This window comes from Chiloscyllium plagiosum, unplaced genomic scaffold (genome assembly GCF_037043375.1).
Source record: "Chiloscyllium plagiosum isolate Xiang-an unplaced genomic scaffold, Cpla_swu_hap1 HiC_scaffold_42, whole genome shotgun sequence".
In the NCBI taxonomy this organism is placed as follows: Eukaryota; Metazoa; Chordata; class Chondrichthyes; order Orectolobiformes; family Hemiscylliidae; genus Chiloscyllium; species Chiloscyllium plagiosum.
In genome coordinates this window covers 47623968-47646593 of record NW_028270180.1, presented here as the reverse complement: position 1 = coordinate 47646593, position 22626 = coordinate 47623968, and the positions used below count along the sequence as shown (strand labels likewise).

Below are 22626 nucleotides of genomic sequence, written 5' to 3'. Positions count from 1 at the left end.
TGTGAGGATGCTCTGACCTCGGAGCCAGTTCTAGAAGCGACTTTCCTTGCCTTTTACCTTAACCGTGCAATGTGCTGCAGAGATGTTCACACCTGGACATGAGCCACATGGATACCAACTGCGTTGGAAACCTATGTGGGAATCGACGACAAGCGACTCGATAAATTTTGTTAAATTCCATGGTGCTTTTTAGAAATGCAGTTTCTGTTCACCTCAATCAAAACGGCAGTTTCTGAACATCGTAACAGAAGTCACAAGGTAATTACCTCACCGCACCCCCCACTCCGGAAGAGGTGCTAACTGCCCTTGAGTGCTTTTTGTTCTCGATGTGAAGAGCTTTCACGCCTGAGTCACCTTCACGTCTCTGGTTGCTGAGTGAATCACAAAGAAGGAATTTCACCAGAGCTGCAACTGCCTCACTTCTCCACTCGCCCTCCCCGTTTACATTTTCCTGCTCGTCAGTAATTTAAAGAAAACCAAATGGATGCGATGTCATTCTGTAGCCTCTCTGTCGATTCCTCCGTTTCAGTTCCAACATGACTTAGATCTCGGGGCGGACCTTAATACTAGCGACGCTATGAATGCGCAAGTCGAAAGGTTCCTCTGAGAGTGCAATTTCTTTCATTGCTCTTGCTGATTGAATGAGCCACTAACGTGCGAATTGCTCCAAAACATGATTCAGGATATCTGGTGCCAATTCTCGCACGTTGAATCACGATTGACAGCTTCCAAATGAGGTCTTTCTGAGACGACCTTGGGGTACATTTGACAAACAGACAAGTTCAGGAATTCGTGGTGCGCTGTGACACCAGAGCATCTGCTTCTTTCCTGTCTTTGAACCGAGCCGCCTGCGCAAGGAAGGCAAATGCGGTACTGCTTTTCGTGGAAGGATCAGAAGGCGGTAACTACACTCTCCAACAGAATGGCATATGATCAGAACCAGGTTGGAGAAAAACTTAACAACGCTTTGCACTGTAATGAAATGGAATTGCATTACATTTCACTACCAGAGCAGATTTGTTCAAGGAAATTCGAAGGCAGGTTTGCAGATGGGAAAGCATGCAAGAAAGCTCAGCTCTTGTCCATGTAAAAGGCTGCAGTTGAAGAACAAAGCAGTTTCTGCCCAGTTTCGAACTGGGGACCTTTCGCGTGTGAGGCGAACGTGATGACCACTACACTACAGAAACAAGCCGGAGTCGGCAGTGCTGCGACTCAATGGCGTCCAACACTGAAAGTTGAATCCGTTCTCCGTTTCACCTTTTTGTTTCCAATAGCTCGTTGTTGTCCAGCGTAATTGACATCTTGAAAACGTAAAAAAAAAGACACGTTAAATTGATGACAAAATATAGACAAAGCTGTCGTCGATGTTTGTACCGTAGGGCGAGGTGGAATAGGCTTGGACGACTTTCCCTGCAGCGTAACAGCTGCAACATGACCTTATGGAAGGGTGGTTAACTGAGTTTTACCCAAGTTGGTGTGAGTTGAAAACTCGAGAGCATAGCTTTAAGGTGATTGGGCTGAAAGTGACAAAGGACCTGAGGCACATTTCCCACAAAGAAGGTTGTGCGTGTTTGGAATGATCTACCAGAGGAAGTGGAGGAGGCTATTACACTCAGAAAATTGCAAAGGTAATCGGGTGAGTTTCTGGATATGATGCGTTTAGAGGGATTGGGGCCAAATGCTGGGGAACGGGACTTGTTTAATTTTGGCGATGTGGTGAGCACGGATGAGGTCCACCGAAGTATCTTTTTCCACGATGTACCCCAATTACGTCATGTTACCGGCTTTAAAGGATTACTTTTTAGCGGAGTTTGCCATCGCAGTCTGTGGCACAAACATTTAGTCTGTTCGATTGCTCACGGGAGAGGTAGTATTGTGAAACACTGCAGAAACGAACGACTTCCTTACTTTAGCTCCGACTGACCATACTCTGCGAAATTTTCCCAGATCCTCTGCTGAGAATTTTTGCTGCTGGAAGTTACCTCAGAAACCCTGTTAAATCGAAATGTATTGAGCGAATCGCAAAACAGAAAGCATTTAACACGGAACACAAACAAACTGGCATATCTCATGCATTTTCAGACACAGAGATGCATGAATGCTAAATGTGATACAGTCCGAGGGCATGAGTCATAAAGTAATCTCACAACTAACAACAGGGCATTTCCAAACGACTCTTTCAAAAAGCTCAACTTGCCTGGGATGGCAGAACTGTTTGCGATTTTCCGAGCGGGAGGCGAACACGATCATGACAGTAGAGACATTTTGAAATATTTGGCAGTATCCCACACCACAGTTAGTTCCCTGGGAAGCAAACCCCTTTTACTTTTGTTTACAACATCAATATACAGTGGGCACCGAAACAGCATTTTAACAAGCTGCAGCGTTGGAGTTGATCAGCAGAAATGGCAGTGGTGGGATTCGAACCCACGCCCTTTTCGAGACTGGAACCTGGATCCAGCGCCTTAGACCGCTCGGCCACACTACCAGCCGGCCGCGCCTTCTTATTTTCTTGTATTTCCAATTGTGCTCCTGCATAACAACAGATGCAAAGTCACATGATAAGGGTTCCATGATTCCTCTCGGACTCGCACAGCTGCTGGGATGTCCTCTCGGACTGGCACAGCTACAATGTCAATTTCGCAGCAGATATTGATAGCCCATCAATCCAGACAAAAATCAATGGTAAACTGAGTCTATCTTCTCAGACTCTTTTCAGCTACAAATGTATCTGTGAGTGCTTAAGAATATGGGTTCGCTTATGATTTGGTCAAATAACCATGAGCTGCTTGACATTACTGCAATTTCGAATCTCGCTTTGCTAAATGATTTTACCCATTGCTCGAAACAGGACGACTTTCACGTTTACACGGAACACCAAACACACCGGACTACAGGGAAAATGCACAAACCTGAGCAGGCCGTAATCCACATCATACCGTGCAGCATAGTTTCAGTCACTGTGTCTGTTTTTTTTTTCAGAATAAGAGTCCCAAAGAATGTTCTCCACCCGAAAACCGGAGGTAACATTACAATCCGAGAACGACAGATCACATTGTGAGGATGCTCTGACCTCGGAGCCAGTTCTAGAAGCGACTTTCCTTGCCTTTTACCTTAACCGTGCAATGTGCTGCAGAGATGTTCACACCTGGACATGAGCCACATGGATACCAACTGCGTTGGAAACCTATGTGGGAATCGACGACAAGCGACTCGATAAATTTTGTTAAATTCCATGGTGCTTTTTAGAAATGCAGTTTCTGTTCACCTCAATCAAAACGGCAGTTTCTGAACATCGTAACAGAAGTCACAAGGTAATTACCTCACCGCACCCCCCACTCCGGAAGAGGTGCTAACTGCCCTTGAGTGCTTTTTGTTCTCGATGTGAAGAGCTTTCACGCCTGAGTCACCTTCACGTCTCTGGTTGCTGAGTGAATCACAAAGAAGGAATTTCACCAGAGCTGCAACTGCCTCACTTCTCCACTCGCCCTCCCCGTTTACATTTTCCTGCTCGTCAGTAATTTAAAGAAAACCAAATGGATGCGATGTCATTCTGTAGCCTCTCTGTCGATTCCTCCGTTTCAGTTCCAACATGACTTATATCTCGGGGCGGACCTTAATACTAGCGACGCTATGAATGCGCAAGTCGAAAGGTTCCTCTGAGAGTGCAATTTCTTTCATTGCTGTTGCTGATTGAATGAGCCACTAACGTGCGAATTGCTCCAAAACATGATTCAGGATATCTGGTGCCAATTCTCGCACGTTGAATCACGATTGACAGCTTCCAAATGAGGTCTTTCTGAGACGACCTTGGGGTACATTTGACAAACAGACAAGTTCAGGAATTCGTGGTGCGCTGTGACACCAGAGCATCTGCTTCTTTCCTGTCTTTGAACCGAGCCGCCTGCGCAAGGAAGGCAAATGCGGTACTGCTTTTCGTGGAAGGATCAGAAGGCGGTAACTACACTCTCCAACAGAATGGCATATGATCAGAACCAGGTTGGAGAAAAACTTAACAACGCTTTGCACTGTAATGAAATGGAATTGCATTACATTTCACGACCAGAGCAGATTTGTTCAAGGAAATTCGAAGGCAGGTTTGCAGATGGGAAAGCATGCAAGAAAGCTCAGCTCTTGTCCACGTAAAAGGCTGCAGTTGAAGAACAAAGCAGTTTCTGCCCAGTTTCGAACTGGGGACCTTTCGCGTGTGAGGCGAACGTGATGACCACTACACTACAGAAACAAGCCGGAGTTGGCAGTGCTGCGACTCAATGGCGTCCAACACTGAAAGTTGAATCCGTTCTACGTTTCACCTTTTTGTTTCCAATAGCTCGTTGTTGTCCAGCGTAATTGACATCTTGAAAACGTAAAAAAAAAGACACGTTAAATTGATGACAAAATATAGACAAAGCTGTCGTCGATGTTTGTACCGTAGGGCGAGGTGGAATAGGCTGGGACGACTTTCCCTGCAGCGTAACAGCTGCAACATGACCTTATGGAAGGGTGGTTAACTGAGTTTTACCCAAGTTGGTGTGAGTTGAAAACTCGAGAGCATAGCTTTAAGGTGATTGGGCTGAAAGTGACAAAGGACCTGAGGCACATTTCCCACAAAGAAGGTTGTGCGTGTTTGGAATGATCTACCAGAGGAAGTGGAGGAGGCTATTACACTCAGAAAATTGCAAAGGTAATCGGGTGAGTTTCTGGATATGATGCGTTTAGAGGGATTGGGGCCAAATGCTGGGGAACGGGACTTGTTTAATTTTGGCGATGTGGTGAGCACGGATGAGGTCCACCGAAGTATCTTTTTCCACGATGTACCCCAATTACGTCATGTTACCGGCTTTAAAGGATTACTTTTTAGCGGAGTTTGCCATCGCAGTCTGTGGCACAAACATTTAGTCTGTTCGATTGCTCACGGGAGAGGTAGTATTGTGAAACACTGCAGAAACGAACGACTTCCTTACTTTAGCTCCGACTGACCATACTCTGCGAAATTTTCCCAGATCCTCTGCTGAGAATTTTTGCTGCTGGAAGTTACCTCAGAAACCCTGTTAAATCGAAATGTATTGAGCGAATCGCAAAACAGAAAGCATTTAACACGGAACACAAACAAACTGGCATATCTCATGCATTTTCAGACACAGAGATGCATGAATGCTAAATGTGATACAGTCCGAGGGCATGAGTCATAAAGTAATCTCACAACTAACAACAGGGCATTTCCAAACGACTCTTTCAAAAAGCTCAACTTGCCTGGGATGGCAGAACTGTTTGCGATTTTCCGAGCGGGAGGCGAACACGATCATGACAGTAGAGACATTTTGAAATATTTGGCAGTATCCCACACCACAGTTAGTTCCCTGGGAAGCAAACCCCTTTTACTTTTGTTTTCAACATCAATATACAGTGGGCACCGAAACAGCATTTTAACAAGCTGCAGCGTTGGAGTTGATCAGCAGAAATGGCAGTGGTGGGATTCGAACCCACGCCCCTTTCGAGACTGGAACCTGGATCCAGCGCCTTAGACCGCTCGGCCACACTACCAGCCGGCCGCGCCTTCTTATTTTCTTGTATTTCCAATTGTGCTCCTGCATAACAACAGATGCAAAGTCACATGATAAGGGTTCCATGATTCCTCTCGGACTCGCACAGCTGCTGGGATGTCCTCTCGGACTGGCACAGCTACAATGTCAATTTCGCAGCAGATATTGATAGCCCATCAATCCAGACAAAAATCAATGGTAAACTGAGTCTATCTTCTCAGACTCTTTTCAGCTACAAATGTATCTGTGAGTGCTTAAGAATATGGGTTCGCTTATGATTTGGTCAAATAACCATGAGCTGCTTGACATTACTGCAATTTCGAATCTCGCTTTGCTAAATGATTTCACCCATTGCTCGAAACAGGACGACTTTCACGTTTACACGGAACACCAAACACACCGGACTACAGGGAAAATGCACAAACCTGAGCAGGCCGTAATCCACATCATACCGTGCAGCATAGTTTCAGTCACTGTGTCTGTGTTTTTTTTCAGAATAAGAGTCCCAAAGAATGTTCTCCACCCGAAAACCGGAGGTAACATTACAATCCGAGAACGACAGATCACATTGTGAGGATGCTCTGACCTCGGAGCCAGTTCTAGAAGCGACTTTCCTTGCCTTTTACCTTAACCGTGCAATGTGCTGCAGAGATGTTCACACCTGGACATGAGCCACATGGATACCAACTGCGTTGGAAACCTATGTGGGAATCGACGACAAGCGACTCGATAAATTTTGTTAAATTCCATGGTGCTTTTTAGAAATGCAGTTTCTGTTCACCTCAATCAAAACGGCAGTTTCTGAACATCGTAACAGAAGTCACAAGGTAATTACCTCACCGCACCCCCCACTCCGGAAGAGGTGCTAACTGCCCTTGAGTGCTTTTTGTTCTCGATGTGAAGAGCTTTCACGCCTGAGTCACCTTCACGTCTCTGGTTGCTGAGTGAATCACAAAGAAGGAATTTCACCAGAGCTGCAACTGCCTCACTTCTCCACTCGCCCTCCCCGTTTACATTTTCCTGCTCGTCAGTAATTTAAAGAAAACCAAATGGATGCGATGTCATTCTGTAGCCTCTCTGTCGATTCCTCCGTTTCAGTTCCAACATGACTTAGATCTCGGGGCGGACCTTAATACTAGCGACGCTATGAATGCGCAAGTCGAAAGGTTCCTCTGAGAGTGCAATTTCTTTCATTGCTGTTGCTGATTGAATGAGCCACTAACGTGCGAATTGCTCCAAAACATGATTCAGGATATCTGGTGCCAATTCTCGCACGTTGAATCACGATTGACAGCTTCCAAATGAGGTCTTTCTGAGACGACCTTGGGGTACATTTGACAAACAGACAAGTTCAGGAATTCGTGGTGCGCTGTGACACCAGAGCATCTGCTTCTTTCCTGTCTTTGAACCGAGCCGCCTGCGCAAGGAAGGCAAATGCGGTACTGCTTTTCGTGGAAGGATCAGAAGGCGGTAACTACACTCTCCAACAGAATGGCATATGATCAGAACCAGGTTGGAGAAAAACTTAACAACGCTTTGCACTGTAATGAAATGGAATTGCATTACATTTCACGACCAGAGCAGATTTGTTCAAGGAAATTCGAAGGCAGGTTTGCAGATGGGAAAGCATGCAAGAAAGCTCAGCTCTTGTCCATGTAAAAGGCTGCAGTTGAAGAACAAAGCAGTTTCTGCCCAGTTTCGAACTGGGGACCTTTCGCGTGTGAGGCGAACGTGATGACCACTACACTACAGAAACAAGCCGGAGTCGGCAGTGCTGCGACTCAATGGCGTCCAACACTGAAAGTTGAATCCGTTCTACGTTTCACCTTTTTGTTTCCAATAGCTCGTTGTTGTCCAGCGTAATTGACATCTTGAAAACGTAAAAAAAAAAGACACGTTAAATTGATGACAAAATATAGACAAAGCTGTCGTCGATGTTTGTACCGTAGGGCGAGGTGGAATAGGCTTGGACGACTTTCCCTGCAGCGTAACAGCTGCAACATGACCTTATGGAAGGGTGGTTAACTGAGTTTTACCCAAGTTGGTGTGAGTTGAAAACTCGAGAGCATAGCTTTAAGGTGATTGGGCTGAAAGTGACAAAGGACCTGAGGCACATTTCCCACAAAGAAGGTTGTGCGTGTTTGGAATGATCTACCAGAGGAAGTGGAGGAGGCTATTACACTCAGAAAATTGCAAAGGTAATCGGGTGAGTTTCTGGATATGATGCGTTTAGAGGGATTGGGGCCAAATGCTGGGGAACGGGACTTGTTTAATTTTGGCGATGTGGTGAGCACGGATGAGGTCCACCGAAGTATCTTTTTCCACGATGTACCCCAATTACGTCATGTTACCGGCTTTAAAGGATTACTTTTTAGCGGAGTTTGCCATCGCAGTCTGTGGCACAAACATTTAGTCTGTTCGATTGCTCACGGGAGAGGTAGTATTGTGAAACACTGCAGAAACGAACGACTTCCTTACTTTAGCTCCGACTGACCATACTCTGCGAAATTTTCCCAGATCCTCTGCTGAGAATTTTTGCTGCTGGAAGTTACCTCAGAAACCCTGTTAAATCGAAATGTATTGAGCGAATCGCAAAACAGAAAGCATTTAACACGGAACACAAACAAACTGGCATATCTCATGCATTTTCAGACACAGAGATGCATGAATGCTAAATGTGATACAGTCCGAGGGCATGAGTCATAAAGTAATCTCACAACTAACAACAGGGCATTTCCAAACGACTCTTTCAAAAAGCTCAACTTGCCTGGGATGGCAGAACTGTTTGCGATTTTCCGTGCGGGAGGCGAACACGATCATGACAGTAGAGACATTTTGAAATATTTGGCAGTATCCCACACCACAGTTAGTTCCCTGGGAAGCAAACCCCTTTTACTTTTGTTTTCAACATCAATATACAGTGGGCACCGAAACAGCATTTTAACAAGCTGCAGCGTTGGAGTTGATCAGCAGAAATGGCAGTGGTGGGATTCGAACCCACGCCCCTTTCGAGACTGGAACCTGGATCCAGCGCCTTAGACCGCTCGGCCACACTACCAGCCGGCCGCGCCTTCTTATTTTCTTGTATTTCCAATTGTGCTCCTGCATAACAACAGATGCAAAGTCACATGATAAGGGTTCCATGATTCCTCTCGGACTCGCACAGCTGCTGGGATGTCCTCTCGGACTGGCACAGCTACAATGTCAATTTCGCAGCAGATATTGATAGCCCATCAATCCAGACAAAAATCAATGGTAAACTGAGTCTATCTTCTCAGACTCTTTTCAGCTACAAATGTATCTGTGAGTGCTTAAGAATATGGGTTCGCTTATGATTTGGTCAAATAACCATGAGCTGCTTGACATTACTGCAATTTCGAATCTCGCTTTGCTAAATGATTTCACCCATTGCTCGAAACAGGACGACTTTCACGTTTACACGGAACACCAAACACACCGGACTACAGGGAAAATGCACAAACCTGAGCAGGCCGTAATCCACATCATACCGTGCAGCATAGTTTCAGTCACTGTGTCTGTGTTTTTTTTCAGAATAAGAGTCCCAAAGAATGTTCTCCACCCGAAAACCGGAGGTAACATTACAATCCGAGAACGACAGATCACATTGTGAGGATGCTCTGACCTCGGAGCCAGTTCTAGAAGCGACTTTCCTTGCCTTTTACCTTAACCGTGCAATGTGCTGCAGAGATGTTCACACCTGGACATGAGCCACATGGATACCAACTGCGTTGGAAACCTATGTGGGAATCGACGACAAGCGACTCGATAAATTTTGTTAAATTCCATGGTGCTTTTTAGAAATGCAGTTTCTGTTCACCTCAATCAAAACGGCAGTTTCTGAACATCGTAACAGAAGTCACAAGGTAATTACCTCACCGCACCCCCCACTCCGGAAGAGGTGCTAACTGCCCTTGAGTGCTTTTTGTTCTCGATGTGAAGAGCTTTCACGCCTGAGTCACCTTCACGTCTCTGGTTGCTGAGTGAATCACAAAGAAGGAATTTCACCAGAGCTGCAACTGCCTCACTTCTCCACTCGCCCTCCCCGTTTACATTTTCCTGCTCGTCAGTAATTTAAAGAAAACCAAATGGATGCGATGTCATTCTGTAGCCTCTCTGTCGATTCCTCCGTTTCAGTTCCAACATGACTTAGATCTCGGGGCGGACCTTAATACTAGCGACGCTATGAATGCGCAAGTCGAAAGGTTCCTCTGAGAGTGCAATTTCTTTCATTGCTGTTGCTGATTGAATGAGCCACTAACGTGCGAATTGCTCCAAAACATGATTCAGGATATCTGGTGCCAATTCTCGCACGTTGAATCACGATTGACAGCTTCCAAATGAGGTCTTTCTGAGACGACCTTGGGGTACATTTGACAAACAGACAAGTTCAGGAATTCGTGGTGCGCTGTGACACCAGAGCATCTGCTTCTTTCCTGTCTTTGAACCGAGCCGCCTGCGCAAGGAAGGCAAATGCGGTACTACTTTTCGTGGAAGGATCAGAAGGCGGTAACTACACTCTCCAACAGAATGGCATATGATCAGAACCAGGTTGGAGAAAAATTTAACAACGCTTTGCACTGTAATGAAATGGAATTGCATTACATTTCACGACCAGAGCAGATTTGTTCAAGGAAATTCGAAGGCAGGTTTGCAGATGGGAAAGCATGCAAGAAAGCTCAGCTCTTGTCCATGTAAAAGGCTGCAGTTGAAGAACAAAGCAGTTTCTGCCCAGTTTCGAACTGGGGACCTTTCGCGTGTGAGGCGAACGTGATGACCACTACACTACAGAAACAAGCCGGAGTCGGCAGTGCTGCGACTCAATGGCGTCCAACACTGAAAGTTGAATCCGTTCTACGTTTCACCTTTTTGTTTCCAATAGCTCGTTGTTGTCCAGCGTAATTGACATCTTGAAAACGTAAAAAAAAAGACACGTTAAATTGATGACAAAATATAGACAAAGCTGTCGTCGATGTTTGTACCGTAGGGCGAGGTGGAATAGGCTTGGACGACTTTCCCTGCAGCGTAACAGCTGCAACATGACCTTATGGAAGGGTGGTTAACTGAGTTTTACCCAAGTTGGTGTGAGTTGAAAACTCGAGAGCATAGCTTTAAGGTGATTGGGCTGAAAGTGACAAAGGACCTGAGGCACATTTCCCACAAAGAAGGTTGTGCGTGTTTGGAATGATCTACCAGAGGAAGTGGAGGAGGCTATTACACTCAGAAAATTGCAAAGGTAATCGGGTGAGTTTCTGGATATGATGCGTTTAGAGGGATTGGGGCCAAATGCTGGGGAACGGGACTTGTTTAATTTTGGCGATGTGGTGAGCACGGATGAGGTCCACCGAAGTATCTTTTTCCACGATGTACCCCAATTACGTCATGTTACCGGCTTTAAAGGATTACTTTTTAGCGGAGTTTGCCATCGCAGTCTGTGGCACAAACATTTAGTCTGTTCGATTGCTCACGGGAGAGGTAGTATTGTGAAACACTGCAGAAACGAACGACTTCCTTACTTTAGCTCCGACTGACCATACTCTGCGAAATTTTCCCAGATCCTCTGCTGAGAATTTTTGCTGCTGGAAGTTACCTCAGAAACCCTGTTAAATCGAAATGTATTGAGCGAATCGCAAAACAGAAAGCATTTAACACGGAACACAAACAAACTGGCATATCTCATGCATTTTCAGACACAGAGATGCATGAATGCTAAATGTGATACAGTCCGAGGGCATGAGTCATAAAGTAATCTCACAACTAACAACAGGGCATTTCCAAACGACTCTTTCAAAAAGCTCAACTTGCCTGGGATGGCAGAACTGTTTGCGATTTTCCGAGCGGGAGGCGAACACGATCATGACAGTAGAGACATTTTGAAATATTTGGCAGTATCCCACACCACAGTTAGTTCCCTGGGAAGCAAACCCCTTTTACTTTTGTTTTCAACATCAATATACAGTGGGCACCGAAACAGCATTTTAACAAGCTGCAGCGTTGGAGTTGATCAGCAGAAATGGCAGTGGTGGGATTCGAACCCACGCCCCTTTCGAGACTGGAACCTGGATCCAGCGCCTTAGACCGCTCGGCCACACTACCAGCCGGCCGCGCCTTCTTATTTTCTTGTATTTCCAATTGTGCTCCTGCATAACAACAGATGCAAAGTCACATGATAAGGGTTCCATGATTCCTCTCGGACTCGCACAGCTGCTGGGATGTCCTCTCGGACTGGCACAGCTACAATGTCAATTTCGCAGCAGATATTGATAGCCCATCAATCCAGACAAAAATCAATGGTAAACTGAGTCTATCTTCTCAGACTCTTTTCAGCTACAAATGTATCTGTGAGTGCTTAAGAATATGGGTTCGCTTATGATTTGGTCAAATAACCATGAGCTGCTTGACATTACTGCAATTTCGAATCTCGCTTTGCTAAATGATTTCACCCATTGCTCGAAACAGGACGACTTTCACGTTTACACGGAACACCAAACACACCGGACTACAGGGAAAATGCACAAACCTGAGCAGGCCGTAATCCACATCATACCGTGCAGCATAGTTTCAGTCACTGTGTCTGTGTTTTTTTTCAGAATAAGAGTCCCAAAGAATGTTCTCCACCCGAAAACCGGAGGTAACATTACAATCCGAGAACGACAGATCACATTGTGAGGATGCTCTGACCTCGGAGCCAGTTCTAGAAGCGACTTTCCTTGCCTTTTACCTTAACCGTGCAATGTGCTGCAGAGATGTTCACACCTGGACATGAGCCACATGGATACCAACTGCGTTGGAAACCTATGTGGGAATCGACGACAAGCGACTCGATAAATTTTGTTAAATTCCATGGTGCTTTTTAGAAATGCAGTTTCTGTTCACCTCAATCAAAACGGCAGTTTCTGAACATCGTAACAGAAGTCACAAGGTAATTACCTCACCGCACCCCCCACTCCGGAAGAGGTGCTAACTGCCCTTGAGTGCTTTTTGTTCTCGATGTGAAGAGCTTTCACGCCTGAGTCACCTTCACGTCTCTGGTTGCTGAGTGAATCACAAAGAAGGAATTTCACCAGAGCTGCAACTGCCTCACTTCTCCACTCGCCCTCCCCGTTTACATTTTCCTGCTCGTCAGTAATTTAAAGAAAACCAAATGGATGCGATGTCATTCTGTAGCCTCTCTGTCGATTCCTCCGTTTCAGTTCCAACATGACTTAGATCTCGGGGCGGACCTTAATACTAGCGACGCTATGAATGCGCAAGTCGAAAGGTTCCTCTGAGAGTGCAATTTCTTTCATTGCTGTTGCTGATTGAATGAGCCACTAACGTGCGAATTGCTCCAAAACATGATTCAGGATATCTGGTGCCAATTCTCGCACGTTGAATCACGATTGACAGCTTCCAAATGAGGTCTTTCTGAGACGACCTTGGGGTACATTTGACAAACAGACAAGTTCAGGAATTCGTGGTGCGCTGTGACACCAGAGCATCTGCTTCTTTCCTGTCTTTGAACCGAGCCGCCTGCGCAAGGAAGGCAAATGCGGTACTACTTTTCGTGGAAGGATCAGAAGGCGGTAACTACACTCTCCAACAGAATGGCATATGATCAGAACCAGGTTGGAGAAAAATTTAACAACGCTTTGCACTGTAATGAAATGGAATTGCATTACATTTCACGACCAGAGCAGATTTGTTCAAGGAAATTCGAAGGCAGGTTTGCAGATGGGAAAGCATGCAAGAAAGCTCAGCTCTTGTCCATGTAAAAGGCTGCAGTTGAAGAACAAAGCAGTTTCTGCCCAGTTTCGAACTGGGGACCTTTCGCGTGTGAGGCGAACGTGATGACCACTACACTACAGAAACAAGCCGGAGTCGGCAGTGCTGCGACTCAATGGCGTCCAACACTGAAAGTTGAATCCGTTCTACGTTTCACCTTTTTGTTTCCAATAGCTCGTTGTTGTCCAGCGTAATTGACATCTTGAAAACGTAAAAAAAAAGACACGTTAAATTGATGACAAAATATAGACAAAGCTGTCGTCGATGTTTGTACCGTAGGGCGAGGTGGAATAGGCTTGGACGACTTTCCCTGCAGCGTAACAGCTGCAACATGACCTTATGGAAGGGTGGTTAACTGAGTTTTACCCAAGTTGGTGTGAGTTGAAAACTCGAGAGCATAGCTTTAAGGTGATTGGGCTGAAAGTGACAAAGGACCTGAGGCACATTTCCCACAAAGAAGGTTGTGCGTGTTTGGAATGATCTACCAGAGGAAGTGGAGGAGGCTATTACACTCAGAAAATTGCAAAGGTAATCGGGTGAGTTTCTGGATATGATGCGTTTAGAGGGATTGGGGCCAAATGCTGGGGAACGGGACTTGTTTAATTTTGGCGATGTGGTGAGCACGGATGAGGTCCACCGAAGTATCTTTTTCCACGATGTACCCCAATTACGTCATGTTACCGGCTTTAAAGGATTACTTTTTAGCGGAGTTTGCCATCGCAGTCTGTGGCACAAACATTTAGTCTGTTCGATTGCTCACGGGAGAGGTAGTATTGTGAAACACTGCAGAAACGAACGACTTCCTTACTTTAGCTCCGACTGACCATACTCTGCGAAATTTTCCCAGATCCTCTGCTGAGAATTTTTGCTGCTGGAAGTTACCTCAGAAACCCTGTTAAATCGAAATGTATTGAGCGAATCGCAAAACAGAAAGCATTTAACACGGAACACAAACAAACTGGCATATCTCATGCATTTTCAGACACAGAGATGCATGAATGCTAAATGTGATACAGTCCGAGGGCATGAGTCATAAAGTAATCTCACAACTAACAACAGGGCATTTCCAAACGACTCTTTCAAAAAGCTCAACTTGCCTGGGATGGCAGAACTGTTTGCGATTTTCCGAGCGGGAGGCGAACACGATCATGACAGTAGAGACATTTTGAAATATTTGGCAGTATCCCACACCACAGTTAGTTCCCTGGGAAGCAAACCCCTTTTACTTTTGTTTTCAACATCAATATACAGTGGGCACCGAAACAGCATTTTAACAAGCTGCAGCGTTGGAGTTGATCAGCAGAAATGGCAGTGGTGGGATTCGAACCCACGCCCCTTTCGAGACTGGAACCTGGATCCAGCGCCTTAGACCGCTCGGCCACACTACCAGCCGGCCGCGCCTTCTTATTTTCTTGTATTTCCAATTGTGCTCCTGCATAACAACAGATGCAAAGTCACATGATAAGGGTTCCATGATTCCTCTCGGACTCGCACAGCTGCTGGGATGTCCTCTCGGACTGGCACAGCTACAATGTCAATTTCGCAGCAGATATTGATAGCCCATCAATCCAGACAAAAATCAATGGTAAACTGAGTCTATCTTCTCAGACTCTTTTCAGCTACAAATGTATCTGTGAGTGCTTAAGAATATGGGTTCGCTTATGATTTGGTCAAATAACCATGAGCTGCTTGACATTACTGCAATTTCGAATCTCGCTTTGCTAAATGATTTCACCCATTGCTCGAAACAGGACGACTTTCACGTTTACACGGAACACCAAACACACCGGACTACAGGGAAAATGCACAAACCTGAGCAGGCCGTAATCCACATCATACCGTGCAGCATAGTTTCAGTCACTGTGTCTGTTTTTTTTTCAGAATAAGAGTCCCAAAGAATGTTCTCCACCCGAAAACCGGAGGTAACATTACAATCCGAGAACGACAGATCACATTGTGAGGATGCTCTGACCTCGGAGCCAGTTCTAGAAGCGACTTTCCTTGCCTTTTACCTTAACCGTGCAATGTGCTGCAGAGATGTTCACACCTGGACATGAGCCACATGGATACCAACTGCGTTGGAAACCTATGTGGGAATCGACGACAAGCGACTCGATAAATTTTGTTAAATTCCATGGTGCTTTTTAGAAATGCAGTTTCTGTTCACCTCAATCAAAACGGCAGTTTCTGAACATCGTAACAGAAGTCACAAGGTAATTACCTCACCGCACCCCCCACTCCGGAAGAGGTGCTAACTGCCCTTGAGTGCTTTTTGTTCTCGATGTGAAGAGCTTTCACGCCTGAGTCACCTTCACGTCTCTGGTTGCTGAGTGAATCACAAAGAAGGAATTTCACCAGAGCTGCAACTGCCTCACTTCTCCACTCGCCCTCCCCGTTTACATTTTCCTGCTCGTCAGTAATTTAAAGAAAACCAAATGGATGCGATGTCATTCTGTAGCCTCTCTGTCGATTCCTCCGTTTCAGTTCCAACATGACTTAGATCTCGGGGCGGACCTTAATACTAGCGACGCTATGAATGCGCAAGTCGAAAGGTTCCTCTGAGAGTGCAATTTCTTTCATTGCTGTTGCTGATTGAATGAGCCACTAACGTGCGAATTGCTCCAAAACATGATTCAGGATATCTGGTGCCAATTCTCGCACGTTGAATCACGATTGACAGCTTCCAAATGAGGTCTTTCTGAGACGACCTTGGGGTACATTTGACAAACAGACAAGTTCAGGAATTCGTGGTGCGCTGTGACACCAGAGCATCTGCTTCTTTCCTGTCTTTGAACCGAGCCGCCTGCGCAAGGAAGGCAAATGCGGTACTGCTTTTCGTGGAAGGATCAGAAGGCGGTAACTACACTCTCCAACAGAATGGCATATGATCAGAACCAGGTTGGAGAAAAACTTAACAACGCTTTGCACTGTAATGAAATGGAATTGCATTACATTTCACGACCAGAGCAGATTTGTTCAAGGAAATTCGAAGGCAGGTTTGCAGATGGGAAAGCATGCAAGAAAGCTCAGCTCTTGTCCATGTAAAAGGCTGCAGTTGAAGAACAAAGCAGTTTCTGCCCAGTTTCGAACTGGGGACCTTTCGCGTGTGAGGCGAACGTGATGACCACTACACTACAGAAACAAGCCGGAGTCGGCAGTGCTGCGACTCAATGGCGTCCAACACTGAAAGTTGAATCCGTTCTACGTTTCACCTTTTTGTTTCCAATAGCTCGTTGTTGTCCAGCGTAATTGACATCTTGAAAACGTAAAAAAAAAGACACGTTAAATTGATGACAAAATATAGACAAAGCTGTCGTCGATGTTTGTACCGTAGGGCGAGGTGGAATAGGCTGGGACGACTTTCCCTGCAGCGTAACAGCTGCAACATGACCTTATGGAAGGGTGGTTAACTGAGTTTTACCCAAGTTGGTGTGAGTTGAAAACTCGAGAGCATAGCTTTAAGGTGATTGGGCTGAAAGTGACAAAGGACCTGAGGCACATTTCCCACAAAGAAGGTTGTGCGTGTTTGGTATGATCTACCAGAGGAAGTGGAGGAGGCTATTACACTCAGAAAATTGCAAAGGTAATCGGGTGAGTTTCTGGATATGATGCGTTTAGAGGGATTGGGGCCAAATGCTGGGGAACGGGACTTGTTTAATTTTGGCGATGTGGTGAGCACGGATGAGGTCCACCGAAGTATCTTTTTCCACGATGTACCCCAATTACGTCATGTTACCGGCTTTAAAGGATTACTTTTTAGCGGAGTTTGCCATCGCAGTCTGTGGCACAAACATTTAGTCTGTTCGATTGCTCACGGGAGAGGTAGTATTGTGAAACACTGCAGAAACGAACGACTTCCTTACTTTAGCTCCGACTGACCATACTCTGCGAAATTTTCCCAGATCCTCTGCTGAGAATTTTTGCTGCTGGAAGTTACCTCAGAAACCCTGTTAAATCGAAATGTATTGACCGAATCGCAAAACAGAAAGCATTTAACACGGAACACAAACAAACTGGCATATCTCATGCATTTTCAGACACAGAGATGCATGAATGCTAAATGTGATACAGTCCGAGGGCATGAGTCATAAAGTAATCTCACAACTAACAACAGGGCATTTCCAAAGGACTCTTTCAAAAAGCTCAACTTGCCTGGGATGGCAGAACTGTTTGCGATTTTCCGAGCGGGAGGCGAACACGATCATGACAGTAGAGACATTTTGAAATATTTGGCAGTATCCCACACCACAGTTAGTTCCCTGGGAAGCAAACCCCTTTTACTTTTGTTTTCAACATCAATATACAGTGGGCACCGAAACAGCATTTTAACAAGCTGCAGCGTTGGAGTTGATCAGCAGAAATGGCAGTGGTGGGATTCGAACCCACGCCCCTTTCGAGACTGGAACCTGGATCCAGCGCCTTAGACCGCTCGGCCACACTACCAGCCGGCCGCGCCTTCTTATTTTCTTGTATTTCCAATTGTGCTCCTGCATAACAACAGATGCAAAGTCACATGATAAGGGTTCCATGATTCCTCTCGGACTCGCACAGCTGCTGGGATGTCCTCTCGGACTGGCACAGCTACAATGTCAATTTCGCAGCAGATATTGATAGCCCATCAATCCAGACAAAAATCAATGGTAAACTGAGTCTATCTTCTCAGACTCTTTTCAGCTACAAATGTATCTGTGAGTGCTTAAGAATATGGGTTCGCTTATGATTTGGTCAAATAACCATGAGCTGCTTGACATTACTGCAATTTCGAATCTCGCTTTGCTAAATGATTTCACCCATTGCTCGAAACAGGACGACTTTCACGTTTACACGGAACACCAAACACACCGGACTACAGGGAAAATGCACAAACCTGAGCAGGCCGTAATCCACATCATACCGTGCAGCATAGTTTCAGTCACTGTGTCTGTTTTTTTTTTCAGAATAAGAGTCCCAAAGAATGTTCTCCACCCGAAAACCGGAGGTAACATTACAATCCGAGAACGACAGATCACATTGTGAGGATGCTCTGACCTCGGAGCCAGTTCTAGAAGCGACTTTCCTTGCCTTTTACCTTAACCGTGCAATGTGCTGCAGAGATGTTCACACCTGGACATGAGCCACATGGATACCAACTGCGTTGGAAACCTATGTGGGAATCGACGACAAGCGACTCGATAAATTTTGTTAAATTCCATGGTGCTTTTTAGAAATGCAGTTTCTGTTCACCTCAATCAAAACGGCAGTTTCTGAACATCGTAACAGAAGTCACAAGGTAATTACCTCACCGCACCCCCCACTCCGGAAGAGGTGCTAACTGCCCTTGAGTGCTTTTTGTTCTCGATGTGAAGAGCTTTCACGCCTGAGTCACCTTCACGTCTCTGGTTGCTGAGTGAATCACAAAGAAGGAATTTCACCAGAGCTGCAACTGCCTCACTTCTCCACTCGCCCTCCCCGTTTACATTTTCCTGCTCGTCAGTAATTTAAAGAAAACCAAATGGATGCGATGTCATTCTGTAGCCTCTCTGTCGATTCCTCCGTTTCAGTTCCAACATGACTTAGATCTCGGGGCGGACCTTAATACTAGCGACGCTATGAATGCGCAAGTCGAAAGGTTCCTCTGAGAGTGCAATTTCTTTCATTGCTGTTGCTGATTGAATGAGCCACTAACGTGCGAATTGCTCCAAAACATGATTCAGGATATCTGGTGCCAATTCTCGCACGTTGAATCACGATTGACAGCTTCCAAATGAGGTCTTTCTGAGACGACCTTGGGGTACATTTGACAAACAGACAAGTTCAGGAATTCGTGGTGCGCTGTGACACCAGAGCATCTGCTTCTTTCCTGTCTTTGAACCGAGCCGCCTGCGCAAGGAAGGCAAATGCGGTACTGCTTTTCGTGGAAGGATCAGAAGGCGGTAACTACACTCTCCAACAGAATGGCATATGATCAGAACCAGGTTGGAGAAAAACTTAACAACGCTTTGCACTGTAATGACATGGAATTGCATTACATTTCACTACCAGAGCAGATTTGTTCAAGGAAATTCGAAGGCAGGTTTGCAGATGGGAAAGCATGCAAGAAAGCTCAGCTCTTGTCCATGTAAAAGGCTGCAGTTGAAGAACAAAGCAGTTTCTGCCCAGTTTCGAACTGGGGACCTTTCGCGTGTGAGGCGAACGTGATGACCACTACACTACAGAAACAAGCCGGAGTCGGCAGTGCTGCGACTCAATGGCGTCCAACACTGAAAGTTGAATCCGTTCTACGTTTCACCTTTTTGTTTCCAATAGCTCGTTGTTGTCCAGCGTAATTGACATCTTGAAAACGTAAAAAAAAAGACACGTTAAATTGATGACAAAATATAGACAAAGCTGTCGTCGATGTTTGTACCGTAGGGCGAGGTGGAATAGGCTTGGACGACTTTCCCTGCAGCGTAACAGCTGCAACATGACCTTATGGAAGGGTGGTTAACTGAGTTTTACCCAAGTTGGTGTGAGTTGAAAACTCGAGAGCATAGCTTTAAGGTGATTGGGCTGAAAGTGACAAAGGACCTGAGGCACATTTCCCACAAAGAAGGTTGTGCGTGTTTGGTATGATCTACCAGAGGAAGTGGAGGAGGCTATTACACTCAGAAAATTGCAAAGGTAATCGGGTGAGTTTCTGGATATGATGCGTTTAGAGGGATTGGGGCCAAATGCTGGGGAACGGGACTTGTTTAATTTTGGCGATGTGGTGAGCACGGATGAGGTCCACCGAAGTATCTTTTTCCACGATGTACCCCAATTACGTCATGTTACCGGCTTTAAAGGATTACTTTTTAGCGGAGTTTGCCATCGCAGTCTGTGGCACAAACATTTAGTCTGTTCGATTGCTCACGGGAGAGGTAGTATTGTGAAACACTGCAGAAACGAACGACTTCCTTACTTTAGCTCCGACTGACCATACTCTGCGAAATTTTCCCAGATCCTCTGCTGAGAATTTTTGCTGCTGGAAGTTACCTCAGAAACCCTGTTAAATCGAAATGTATTGAGCGAATCGCAAAACAGAAAGCATTTAACACGGAACACAAACAAACTGGCATATCTCATGCATTTTCAGACACAGAGATGCATGAATGCTAAATGTGATACAGTCCGAGGGCATGAGTCATAAAGTAATCTCACAACTAACAACAGGGCATTTCCAAACGACTCTTTCAAAAAGCTCAACTTGCCTGGGATGGCAGAACTGTTTGCGATTTTCCGAGCGGGAGGCGAACACGATCATGACAGTAGAGACATTTTGAAATATTTGGCAGTATCCCACACCACAGTTAGTTCCCTGGGAAGCAAACCCCTTTTACTTTTGTTTTCAACATCAATATACAGTGGGCACCGAAACAGCATTTTAACAAGCTGCAGCGTTGGGGTTGATCAGCAGAAATGGCAGTGGTGGGATTCGAACCCACGCCCCTTTCGAGACTGGAACCTGGATCCAGCGCCTTAGACCGCTCGGCCACACTACCAGCCGGCCGCGCCTTCTTATTTTCTTGTATTTCCAATTGTGCTCCTGCATAACAACAGATGCAAAGTCACATGATAAGGGTTCCATGATTCCTCTCGGACTCGCACAGCTGCTGGGATGTCCTCTCGGACTGGCACAGCTACAATGTCAATTTCGCAGCAGATATTGATAGCCCATCAATCCAGACAAAAATCAATGGTAAACTGAGTCTATCTTCTCAGACTCTTTTCAGCTACAAATGTATCTGTGAGTGCTTCAGAATATGGGTTCGCTTATGATTTGGTCAAATAACCATGAGCTGCTTGACATTACTGCAATTTCGAATCTCGCTTTGCTAAATGATTTCACCCATTGCTCGAAACAGGACGACTTTCACGTTTACACGGAACACCAAACACACCGGACTACAGGGAAAATGCACAAACCTGAGCAGGCCGTAATCCACATCATACCGTGCAGCATAGTTTCAGTCACTGTGTCTGTTTTTTTTTTCAGAATAAGAGTCCCAAAGAATGTTCTCCACCCGAAAACCGGAGGTAACATTACAATCCGAGAACGACAGATCACATTGTGAGGATGCTCTGACCTCGGAGCCAGTTCTAGAAGCGACTTTCCTTGCCTTTTACCTTAACCGTGCAATGTGCTGCAGAGATGTTCACACCTGGACATGAGCCACATGGATACCAACTGCGTTGGAAACCTATGTGGGAATCGACGACAAGCGACTCGATAAATTTTGTTAAATTCCATGGTGCTTTTTAGAAATGCAGTTTCTGTTCACCTCAATCAAAACGGCAGTTTCTGAACATCGTAACAGAAGTCACAAGGTAATTACCTCACCGCACCCCCCACTCCGGAAGAGGTGCTAACTGCCCTTGAGTGCTTTTTGTTCTCGATGTGAAGAGCTTTCACGCCTGAGTCACCTTCACGTCTCTGGTTGCTGAGTGAATCACAAAGAAGGAATTTCACCAGAGCTGCAACTGCCTCACTTCTCCACTCGCCCTCCCCGTTTACATTTTCCTGCTCGTCAGTAATTTAAAGAAAACCAAATGGATGCGATGTCATTCTGTAGCCTCTCTGTCGATTCCTCCGTTTCAGTTCCAACATGACTTAGATCTCGGGGCGGACCTTAATACTAGCGACGCTATGAATGCGCAAGTCGAAAGGTTCCTCTGAGAGTGCAATTTCTTTCATTGCTGTTGCTGATTGAATGAGCCACTAACGTGCGAATTGCTCCAAAACATGATTCAGGATATCTGGTGCCAATTCTCGCACGTTGAATCACGATTGACAGCTTCCAAATGAGGTCTTTCTGAGACGACCTTGGGGTACATTTGACAAACAGACAAGTTCAGGAATTCGTGGTGCGCTGTGACACCAGAGCATCTGCTTCTTTCCTGTCTTTGAACCGAGCCGCCTGCGCAAGGAAGGCAAATGCGGTACTGCTTTTCGTGGAAGGATCAGAAGGCGGTAACTACACTCTCCAACAGAATGGCATATGATCAGAACCAGGTTGGAGAAAAACTTAACAACGCTTTGCACTGTAATGACATGGAATTGCATTACATTTCACTACCAGAGCAGATTTGTTCAAGGAAATTCGAAGGCAGGTTTGCAGATGGGAAAGCATGCAAGAAAGCTCAGCTCTTGTCCATGTAAAAGGCTGCAGTTGAAGAACAAAGCAGTTTCTGCCCAGTTTCGAACTGGGGACCTTTCGCGTGTGAGGCGAACATGATGACCACTACACTACAGAAACAAGCCGGAGTCGGCAGTGCTGCGACTCAATGGCGTCCAACACTGAAA

At 45.7% G+C, this 22626-nt stretch overlaps 13 non-coding genes across 13 annotated transcripts; all 13 read right to left on the bottom strand.

The window, feature by feature from the left end:
- Nucleotides 1-1114: 1114 nt before the first annotated feature.
- On the bottom strand, nt 1115-1187 carry trnav-cac (transfer RNA valine (anticodon CAC)). The gene has a single exon. It is a non-coding gene; the product is annotated as a tRNA-Val (tRNA).
- Nucleotides 1188-4170: 2983 nt separating this feature from the next.
- On the bottom strand, nt 4171-4243 carry trnav-cac (transfer RNA valine (anticodon CAC)). Its single transcript has one exon. It is a non-coding gene; the product is annotated as a tRNA-Val (tRNA).
- A 1219-nt stretch (nt 4244-5462) lies between these two features.
- Nucleotides 5463-5544, bottom strand: trnal-cag (transfer RNA leucine (anticodon CAG)). The gene has a single exon. It is a non-coding gene; the product is annotated as a tRNA-Leu (tRNA).
- Nucleotides 5545-7226: 1682 nt separating this feature from the next.
- Nucleotides 7227-7299, bottom strand: trnav-cac (transfer RNA valine (anticodon CAC)). Its single transcript has one exon. It is a non-coding gene; the product is annotated as a tRNA-Val (tRNA).
- A 1220-nt stretch (nt 7300-8519) lies between these two features.
- On the bottom strand, nt 8520-8601 carry trnal-cag (transfer RNA leucine (anticodon CAG)). Its single transcript has one exon. It is a non-coding gene; the product is annotated as a tRNA-Leu (tRNA).
- Nucleotides 8602-10283: 1682 nt separating this feature from the next.
- On the bottom strand, nt 10284-10356 carry trnav-cac (transfer RNA valine (anticodon CAC)). Its single transcript has one exon. It is a non-coding gene; the product is annotated as a tRNA-Val (tRNA).
- A 1219-nt stretch (nt 10357-11575) lies between these two features.
- On the bottom strand, nt 11576-11657 carry trnal-cag (transfer RNA leucine (anticodon CAG)). Its single transcript has one exon. It is a non-coding gene; the product is annotated as a tRNA-Leu (tRNA).
- A 1682-nt stretch (nt 11658-13339) lies between these two features.
- trnav-cac (transfer RNA valine (anticodon CAC)) lies at nt 13340-13412 on the bottom strand. The gene has a single exon. It is a non-coding gene; the product is annotated as a tRNA-Val (tRNA).
- Nucleotides 13413-14631: 1219 nt separating this feature from the next.
- Nucleotides 14632-14713, bottom strand: trnal-cag (transfer RNA leucine (anticodon CAG)). Its single transcript has one exon. It is a non-coding gene; the product is annotated as a tRNA-Leu (tRNA).
- Nucleotides 14714-16394: 1681 nt separating this feature from the next.
- On the bottom strand, nt 16395-16467 carry trnav-cac (transfer RNA valine (anticodon CAC)). Its single transcript has one exon. It is a non-coding gene; the product is annotated as a tRNA-Val (tRNA).
- A 1219-nt stretch (nt 16468-17686) lies between these two features.
- trnal-cag (transfer RNA leucine (anticodon CAG)) lies at nt 17687-17768 on the bottom strand. The gene has a single exon. It is a non-coding gene; the product is annotated as a tRNA-Leu (tRNA).
- Nucleotides 17769-19450: 1682 nt separating this feature from the next.
- On the bottom strand, nt 19451-19523 carry trnav-cac (transfer RNA valine (anticodon CAC)). Its single transcript has one exon. It is a non-coding gene; the product is annotated as a tRNA-Val (tRNA).
- A 1219-nt stretch (nt 19524-20742) lies between these two features.
- On the bottom strand, nt 20743-20824 carry trnal-cag (transfer RNA leucine (anticodon CAG)). Its single transcript has one exon. It is a non-coding gene; the product is annotated as a tRNA-Leu (tRNA).
- Nucleotides 20825-22626: the final 1802 nt, after the last annotated feature.